We start from the raw sequence: 9,569 nt of genomic DNA, 5'->3' as shown, positions 1-9,569 counted from the left end.
GGACTGCTAAGAAAACAAACAGATTCATCCTGGAGAGGGTTAAACTGGGCTGCTCCTTGGAGGCAAGGATTCTGAGGCTTCATCTGACATACTTTGGTCATGTTGTAAGGAGGGATCGGTCCTTGGAGAGGGACATCATGCTTGGGAGGGTGGAGGGCAGGTGCAGGAGGGGAAGGCCCTCTGGGAGGTGGACTGATTCGGTGATTGGGGCAGTCGGGATGAGGGTGTCAGAGACAGTAAGATTGGCATAGGACAGAGCAGAGTTTAGGGCTGTTGTACATAGGGTCGCTATGAGTCGCAAGCAGCTCGATGGCACATAACAACAATTGTCTTTCATATTCTGAGTCTGTTTGTTGTCTGTGACCTTTACTTCCCTGTCCTTTCTTACGTCCTCTCTTAAGTTCCCCCTTCCCTGCTCTTCACATCTACAAGTTTGTAGCAGAGAATTTGTTAGAATTTGGTGATAATTTTTGCAATTATAACTGGCAATGAACTTGAAGTTTGTGGTTTTGTCTCCTGCTGTCTCGTGGCCCATAGGCAGTCCACTATCTACTAACCCAAAAGTAGCTCTTCCATGTCAGTTTGAATCCACCCTCAAAAACCCACTGGAGGATCAGCTATGAGTCGGTTCCAACTCCATGGCAAAGAGTGAGTGACTGAGAGATCGATCCCTGAGTGTGTGTGGTTTTATTTGCACACTGTTGACATGATGGTATTTCAGAAATGTGTATTATATGGACAGATTCAGGCAGCTGCCATTATCTTCTAGACTTCAAGACACTTCTCTTTTGCTTTAGCCATTTTAAAGATACAGTGTGAAAAGAAGTTTAAAATGATACTGACTTCTGTTCCCAGTGTGTGTGGCAGACTAGACATCTTGACTAACTCTCCTGATTGAAAGAAGTAAAATAACTCCTTTTAAAAAATCAATTCTAAAAGATCTTGCAGGAAAGAATCCTTCAGAGGAAAAAAAAATACAAAGTAAGAAGAAGTAAATGCCATGCTGGTGCCGGTTCCTGCTCTGAAGGCTAGTTGGATTAAGCATTTGGTTTGTCTGAGGTGGAATGTCAGATAGGAAAACTCCAGCAATGATGGAACCCATGTTGTTGTTGTTGTTGTTTTTGTGTCCTATCAAATTGCCTGTGACTCGTAACGATCCTATGTGCAATAGCTCTGAACCCTTGCCCTGGCCTGAGCCAATCTCATCATCACTGACACACCTAATCCCATTTCTTCTGTCACTGAGTCAATCCATCTCATCTCCTCGTCTTCCTCTCCTGGGCTGTCCCTCCACCCTTCCAAGCATGATGTCCTTCTCCAAGTTCTGGTCCCGCGTGCTCACGTGCCCAAAGTATGTGAGACGGAGCTTCAAAATCCTTGCTTCCAGGGAGTAGCCTGGTTTCACCCTCTCCAAGACAGACTTGTTTGTAGTCCTAGAAGTCCATAGTACATTCAACACTCTTCTCCAGCACTACAACTCAAAGGCATCAGTTCTCCTTCTATCATCCTTAGTTATTATCCAGCTCTTGGATGCATAGCAAGTTATTGCGAAGAGCATGGCCTTGATCAGGTGCATCTTAGTCTCTAGCTAGACTGACATTGTTGCCTCTCAGAACCCTGGAAAGGTCTCTGACAGCAGATTTACTTAATGCAATTCATCTTTTGATTTCTTGACCGCTGGTGCCAAGAGCGTTAATTGTGGAACTGAGAAATCTGTAACTGTTAACAACTTCAATCTCTTCTCCATCCATCATGATGCTGCCAGTTGGCCCAGTGGTGAGAATCTTTGTTTTCTTGATATTGAGCTTCAATCTATATTGAAGACTACAGTCCTTGATCTTCTGCAGCAAACGCCTCAGGTCCTCTTCAGTTTCAGCAAGCAAGGTTGTGTCATCTGCATAACACAGGTTGCTGATGAGTCTTTGTCCAATCCTGATGCCACATTCCTCCTCATACAGCCCAGACTCCCGAATGATCTGTCCCACATATAGATTGAAAATATATGGAGACAGGATGCATCCTTGGCATATACCTTTCCTGATTTTGAACCATGCAATGTCTCCTGCTCTGTTCTGATGACTGCTTCCTGGTCTAAGTTTCACATGAGCACAATCAAGTGTTCTGGGATTCCCATTCTTCTCAGAGTTAGCCACAGTTTGTTGTGATACACACAGTCAAATACCTTTGCATAGTCAATGAAACACAGATAGACATTCCTCTGGCAGTGGTGGTTGTTGATTGCCTTTGAGTTGAGCATGACTCATAGCAACCCTACGAACAAAAGTTCTAAAGCCTTTCTGTAACTATCAACATTTATCAAAGTTCATAGAGTTTCCAAAGGCATGTTGTTTAGGAAGTGGCTACCACTCCTGCTTCCAATTCCTCTGGTACTTTATACTTTCATCCAAGATCCATCTAACGTTGGCTATGATGTCCCTAGTGCTACAGCCTCTTCTAAACCCAGCCTGCACATCTGGCAGTTCTCTGCTGACATGCTGCTTTAGTAGTTTCTAGATAATCTTCAGCCAGACCTTGCTTGCATGTGATATTAGTGGTGTCATTCTATAATTTCCACACTTTGTTGGGTCACCTGGAACCCACAGGATAATTTAAAAATAAACCCACAACACAGAAGAGACCACCATGTAAACGTGCTTGTCTCAATCTTGGTGCTGGCAAGAGGTAAACAACTCTCCCTTGGTAATTCATAACATTGCCCCAGCATATGTTGGTAATTCCTAGTCATCTTCCCTACTTGAAACTTCACGTCTAGAATTTCTAGTCACATAGTCACATAGATGATGGCAAAATGATAGAGCAAACTAGTGGGGGGGGGAGAAATTGACCATTTAGTAAATATTATTGGAATAATCTGGCAAAAGATAAGTAGCACACCAATATATATGAAAAAAATTTCTAAAAGAAAACATAAGACTGGAAAAAGAACTTTGGAGGTATACATCAGTGTTCACAGCAACATTATTCACCATAGCAAGAACATAGATGTCCAACCACAAACGAATGGATTGAGAAATTATGGTACATTCACACAATGGAATAGTATGCAGCATGCAGGAGCAATGATTTTGTAAATTATTACTTAACTTGTGAGGGACTGGAGAGCATTATGCTGAGTGAACTAACTCAGTCTCATAAGGACAAATACTGTATAAAACCATTATTGTAGAATGTGTATGAGGATCCAAGAGCGGGGGAGGGTGGAAGCAGAGGGGTGAGGATGTGCACGGGGGAGGGGGGAGCTGAATCACACAATTTGATGGGTGGAGGGAGGGATGAGTAAAGGAAATGGGAAAGATCCAGTGCGAAAAACAGTGTATTTGAACAAGAGTGGCATCCACTTCCTAAACAACTTGCCTTTGGAAACTCTATGAACTTTGATAAATTTCAGTAGTTGTAGAGGGGCTTCAGGCCTTTTGTTCAGAGGGTCACAATGAGTTGTGCTCTACTCAAAGGCAACCAATAACAACAACAAAAGGAAAAAAAGTGAAAAAATCAGAGGCCATTAAAGGAAGAGGGGGGGAAAGATACATGACCAGAAAGAACTTTTAAAAACAAACACACACATTACCACCCTCCCCCGCCAAAAAAAAAAACCAAACAACAACGCACCAAAATACCAAATGACAAACTGGGGGAATTTTTTTTTAAATCGACTCTTAGGTAAGGAACTCAGATCCATAATAGTAGGGAATGTTATAGTCCACAGCAAGTTTTTCTGCTTGTCTGCAGCTGCTCTGAGGGAGAAAGATGGGCATTCTCTCATTTCAATTTAAACCTGATGGCAGGGCATTATGAGTTGGAAGCCACTTGATGGCAGTGAGGGATGGTTTTTATAAATCCCTAATTGTGGTGACCAGGTTCGTCTTCACTGCAGCTGCTGTGAGTAGAGGCTGCTGTTCCCCTTCACATAGACTTGTATTTTGCTACAGGAACCATTTGGGATATGGTGTCCCCTCAGGGGATAGCAGATCATAGCCAATGACTGATCCAAATAATTTACCCCAGAGTCGACTCCTCCTCAAGGCAGCCGCATTTATGTCAACATGGAACTGGGCTCCAAAGGGTTGTCGTTGGTAGGTTTTTTTGGATGCAGGTCGCCAAGCCTTTCTTCTGAGGTGCCTCTGTGCGACTCCAACCTTTATGTTAGCAACTGGGCATGGTGGTGGTTAGGGGAACCCTCCAACGAGGGGTCACCTCTTGAGAGTGGCCCTCACCTGGAAAGCCTTTAAATTCATCCCAGGAAGCTGGAGTGGGAAAGAGTAATGGTGCTCAGGTGGCTGCCAAATCCAAACTTAGGAGGTGGGGAGGACAGGCATGGAGACAGGCTAGGCCTTCTGTCCCTGCTGACATCCTAGTTCCACACAGCTGACAGTTCAAATGGTTCTGAAATGAAATGGGTAAATGTTCAATGAAAGGTCCCTCTCCAGTTCTTGTTACCTGCCCAGTCCTCCTCCTCCTCAACTGGACAATCGCTGTAACCTTCCAAAGACTTTAACAAGTGCACATACAAGCAAACATGAGTATGTACCCCATCTCTCTCCTTAACACAATGCATGCCCTATTCTGCATCATGCCCTTCCTCCCTTACAAAAATGTACTTGGGATCTTTACATAGTGACTAGTAAGTAATACATGCAGCGTCTCCCTGCTCTACGACCCCATCTTCCTGGTATTCCATTGTATTTAATCACTACTGTAATCTTTCTTAGATCCACAATCAATAACACTTGGTACCAGCAGTCAGGAGATCAAAAGACATATTGCACTAGGAAAGTCTGTAGTCAGGGACCTTTCCAAATTGTTAAGGAACAATGATGTCAGCTTGAGGATCAACATGTGCCTGATTCAAGCCATGGTCTTTTCAATCACCTGCTATGCATCTGAGTGCTGGACAATGAATAGAGAAGACAAAAGAATTAATGCCTTTGAGCTGTGGTGTTGGAGACAAGTAATGAATATCCCATTGACTGCCAAAGAACAAACAATGTTTTGGAGGAGGTGCACCCAGAGTGCTTCTTGGAGACAAAGATGATAAAAGCCTCATATCACATACTTAGGACATGTTGCTAGATGAGGCTATTCTTTGGAGAAGAACATCAAGCTTGGAAAGGTGGAGGGATGGCAAAGGAGAGGAAGGCCTTCATTCAGGTAGTGCCTGCAGCAGTGGGCTCAAGTGTGTCAGAGATGGCGAGGATGGCACAGGATTGGACAGGGTTCAGGTCTGTTGCTTAAGCTGTACTCAATGGCACTTAACAAACAATTACATCAATTGGTAGAGCTCTGGCAGCTTACTAGTAAGGAATTGCGCTATCAATGAAAAGCATGTGGTGCAAATCCACCAGCTGCTCTGCAGGAGAAAGGAGGGTAGTCTCCTCCTGTGCAATTAAATGTCTCTGAAAACCCACTGGAAAGTCAATGAGGGCCTGGTTCTGACTTGACAGTAGCTTTCAGTCTTTTTTTTTTTTTAATTATTATTTTGTGTGCGTGTACTGTCAAATCAGATCTGACTGGTACAGGAGGATATTGCTCCTCCTTCTCCGGCAGAGCATCTGGTGGATTCGAACCGTGTACCTCTGGGATTGCAGTGCAGCTTCTTGCTACTAGGCCACCAGGGCTCCCCTAGCTTTCAGTCTTTTGCCATTACAAACAATATATGTGATGGCTGAATGAGTAGGTGAATGTTCAAATGGATAACTTTATACATGGGATACTTCCCAGGTCTGCTGATTTGTGAGGTAAATTTCTGTGGGATGACAGCCAGTCAATTCTGACAGTTGTCTGCTCACTTCCGACTCTTGTGTGTCAGAGTAGAAACTGTGCTCCATGGGTTTTCAGTGACTGGTTTATTTATTTATTTTTTAAATATCCCAAGTCCTTCTTCCAAGGATCCGCTGGGTGGGCTCAAACCATCAACCTTTTGCTTACCCATTTTACATCATTCCAGGACTCTCACTGATTGATACCGGTGTACCAAAGCCCAGCCTCTTTGTTTCAAGGTGAGAGAACTCTGTATGCTGTTTATGCTTCAGAGACTTTTATGAGGCAGTCCAAGATGAGACTGCCTGAAACCACATCCTTGCTTGCTTCTCAACCAACTTATTTAACCTGTTTCACTCCTTCACTGAAAGCACTTTCTTTTTATTTTCCCCCATCCCCTTCTTATTTTTTCCTTTTTATAAATATTATTAATTTTAATGAAAGTTTACAGAGACTTTGGATTTTCATTCATTCATTGTTGCACTTTTCCCCCTACCCAACCTCCTCCTTAGTTCACTATTCTCTTTAAGAAGTAAAAGAAAAATTCTTTCATTGTTATAGAATCCTTTTCCCCAAGTCCACTCCACTATGCAGCCTTCATTCTGGACTCCTGTCATGACAATAATCCCCAATCATATATACCTTTTGAACAGTTCTCTCCCTCATCTGTTTCAATGCAGTATACACAATTTATCATTATGTATTATACCTTTTAACCTGTATACAGAGCAAATTATCCGGGAGGCTTGGCTGAATGAGAAGTGCAGCATCAAGATTGGTGGAAGATTCATCAACAATCTGCATTATGCAGATGATACCACCATGCTTGCTGAAACTGAGGAGGACCAGAAGCGCTTGCTGCAGAGGGTCAAGGACAGCAGCCTTCAATATGGATTCAGGATCAATATAAAAAAGACAAAGATTCTCACCACTGGGCCAACTGGCAGCATCAGGATGGATGGTGAAGAGATTGAGATTGTTAACAGCTTTAGTTTGCTTGGTTGGCTTCACTGTCAACACTCTTGGCACCAGAAGCCAGGAAATCAAAAGACGTATTGGGATGGGAAAGTCTGCTGTTAGGGACCTCTCCAAAATACTGAAGAGCAATGGAGCCAGTCTGGAGACTAAGGTGCATCTGATACAGGACATGATCTTTGCAATCACTTGCTAAGCATGAGAGAGCTGGACAAGGACTAGGGAGAATAGAAGTAGAATTGATGCCTTTGAGCTGTGGTATTGGAGAAGAGTATTGAATATACCATGGACTGCTAAGAAAAAGAATAGGCACATCCTAGAGAGGGTTAAACCACGCTGTTTCTTGGAGGCAAGAATTCTGAAGCTTTGTCTGACATATTTTGGACATGTTGCAAGGAGGGAGCAATCCTTGGAGAAGGAAATCATGCTTGGGAGGGTGGAGGGACCGCGCAGTAGAGGAAGACTCTCTATGAGGTGGATTGATTCAGTGACTGGGATAATGGAAGTAGGTGTATTGGAGACAGTGAGATTGGCACAGGACAGAGCAGGGTTTAATTTAAGGCTGTTGTACAGAGGGCCGATATGAGTCGTAAGCGACTCGACAGCACATAACAGCAACAATACATAATTTATCTTTCTCAGTCTCCCCCCAACCCTGATGTCAGTATCACTTTACAACAGTGGCACTATGCAGTATTTGTCCTTTTGTGACTGAGATATTTCACTCAGCATAATGTCCTCCAGGGTCACCCATTTTGTATAATATTTCATGAGTTCCTTATTTTTGAATGCAGCACAGTATTCCATTGTGTGAATATACCACAGCTTCTCTATCCATTCATTTGTTGATGGGCACTTGGGTTGTTTCTAACTATTTGCTATTATGAACAAAGCCACGATAAACGTGGGTGTGCATATATCTGCTTGGGTGGAGGTTATGGTTTCTTTAGAGTGGATTCTGCTGGGTCAAATGGTATTTCTATTTGCAACTTTTTGAGAAAGCGCCATACTGCCTTCCATAGTGGTTGCACCATTTTACACTCCCACCAACAGTGAATAAGGGTTCCAGTTTCTCCACACCTCGCCAGCATTTGTTGTTTGCGGTTCTTTTAAATTTTGCTATTTTGACTGGGGTGAGATGATATCTCATAGTTGTTTTGATTTGCATCTCTCTTTGAGCTAGGGCTTTTTAACATTTCTTCATGTGCTTGTTGGCCATCTGAATGTCTGGTGAAGTGTCTGTTCATATCCTGTGCCTATTTTTCAATTGGGTTATTTACCTTTATCTTGTTGTGGTGCTTGAGTAATTTAGAAATTCTAGATATAAGTCCCTTGTCTGACATGTCATTACCAAATATTTTTCCCCAGTGTGTGTCTTCCCTTTTTACCCTGTTGGATAAGTTTTTGGATGAGCATTAGTATTTTATTTTTAGAAGGTCCCATTCATCTATTTTATCCTCTCCTGGTTGTAGATTTTTCCAGATGCTTGGAAGACTGTTTATGTTGTAGATTAGGACTTCTAGAGTTCTTCCAAGCTTTTCTTTAATGAAGTGTATAGTCCTTGGTTTTAGCCCTAGGTCCATGATCCACTTTGAGTTGGTTTTTTTGTAAGGAGTGAGATGTGGATCTTGCTTGAGTTTTCTGCAGATAATTTTCCAATTTTGCAGACACCATTTGTTAAAAAGGCTGTCATTTCCCCACTTAACTGATTTCATCTCCTTGACAAAAATCAGTTGTCCATAGGCAGATGGGCTGATTTCTTGATTCTCAGTTCTATTCCATTTATCTATATGTCTGTCATTGTACCAGTACCACGCTGTCTTGACGACCACGGCAGTGCAGTAGGATTTGAAATCAGGGAGTGAGATGCCTCCTACCTTGTTTCTCTTTTTAAGGAGTGCTTTGCTTTTCTATTCCAAATGGAACTGGAGATTGCCTATTCCATCTCATTGAAGAATGAGATGGTATTTGGGATTGCATTGAATGTGTAAATTGCCTTTGGTGGTATTGTCATTTTCATTTTCACAATATTGTGTCTTCCTATCCATGAGGAAGGGATAGTCTTCCATTTCTCCAGGTCTTTTTGTTTCTTGTAGTAAAGTTTTGTAATGTTCTTTGACTAGATCCTTTGTGCTTCTGGTTAGATTTACTCCCAAGTGTTTAGTCTTGTGATTAGCTATTGTGAAGGGTATTGTTTTTCTTCATTCCAGCTCTGTAGTCTTTGTCACTGTAGAGAAATCCAGCTGATTTTTGTGTGTTGATCTAGTATCCTGCCATTTTGCTGAATTGGTCAACTATGTCCAGTAGTTTTCTTGCTGAGTCTTTAGGGTTTTCTAAGTATACTATCTGTATACAGAGATAAGTCTACCTCATTGCCAATTTAGATACCTCTTATTTCCTTCTCTTATTGCTACTGCTAAGACTTACAATATTGAATAAAAGAGTTTCAGTGGACATCCTTGCCTCATTCCTGTTTTTAATTTTTAAACTATCTCCATTGAGAACAATGTTTTCTCTCAGATTTGTGTATATACTTGTGTGTGTGTGTGTGTGTGTGTGTGTGTGTGTGTACTTTTTAATATGTTGAATAAATTCCCCTCCAATCCTATTTTGTTTAATGTTTTAATCAGGAAAGGGTGTTGAATTTTGTCAAAGGCCTTTTCTGCACCAATTGTTAGGATCATGTGGGTCTTGTTCTTTGCTTTGTTAATGATTAATTACTTTAAATGTTTTTCTTCTGTTGAACCATCCTTTCATACCTGTTATGAATCTCACTTGGTCATGGTGAATTATTTCTTCTATGTATTGTTGGATTC

This window comes from Elephantulus edwardii, unplaced genomic scaffold (genome assembly GCF_000299155.1).
Source record: "Elephantulus edwardii isolate Elephantulus edwardi_28Jun2011 unplaced genomic scaffold, EleEdw1.0 scaffold00210, whole genome shotgun sequence".
NCBI lineage: Eukaryota > Metazoa > Chordata > Mammalia > Macroscelidea > Macroscelididae > Elephantulus > Elephantulus edwardii.
This window is presented reverse-complemented; position numbering follows the sequence as displayed.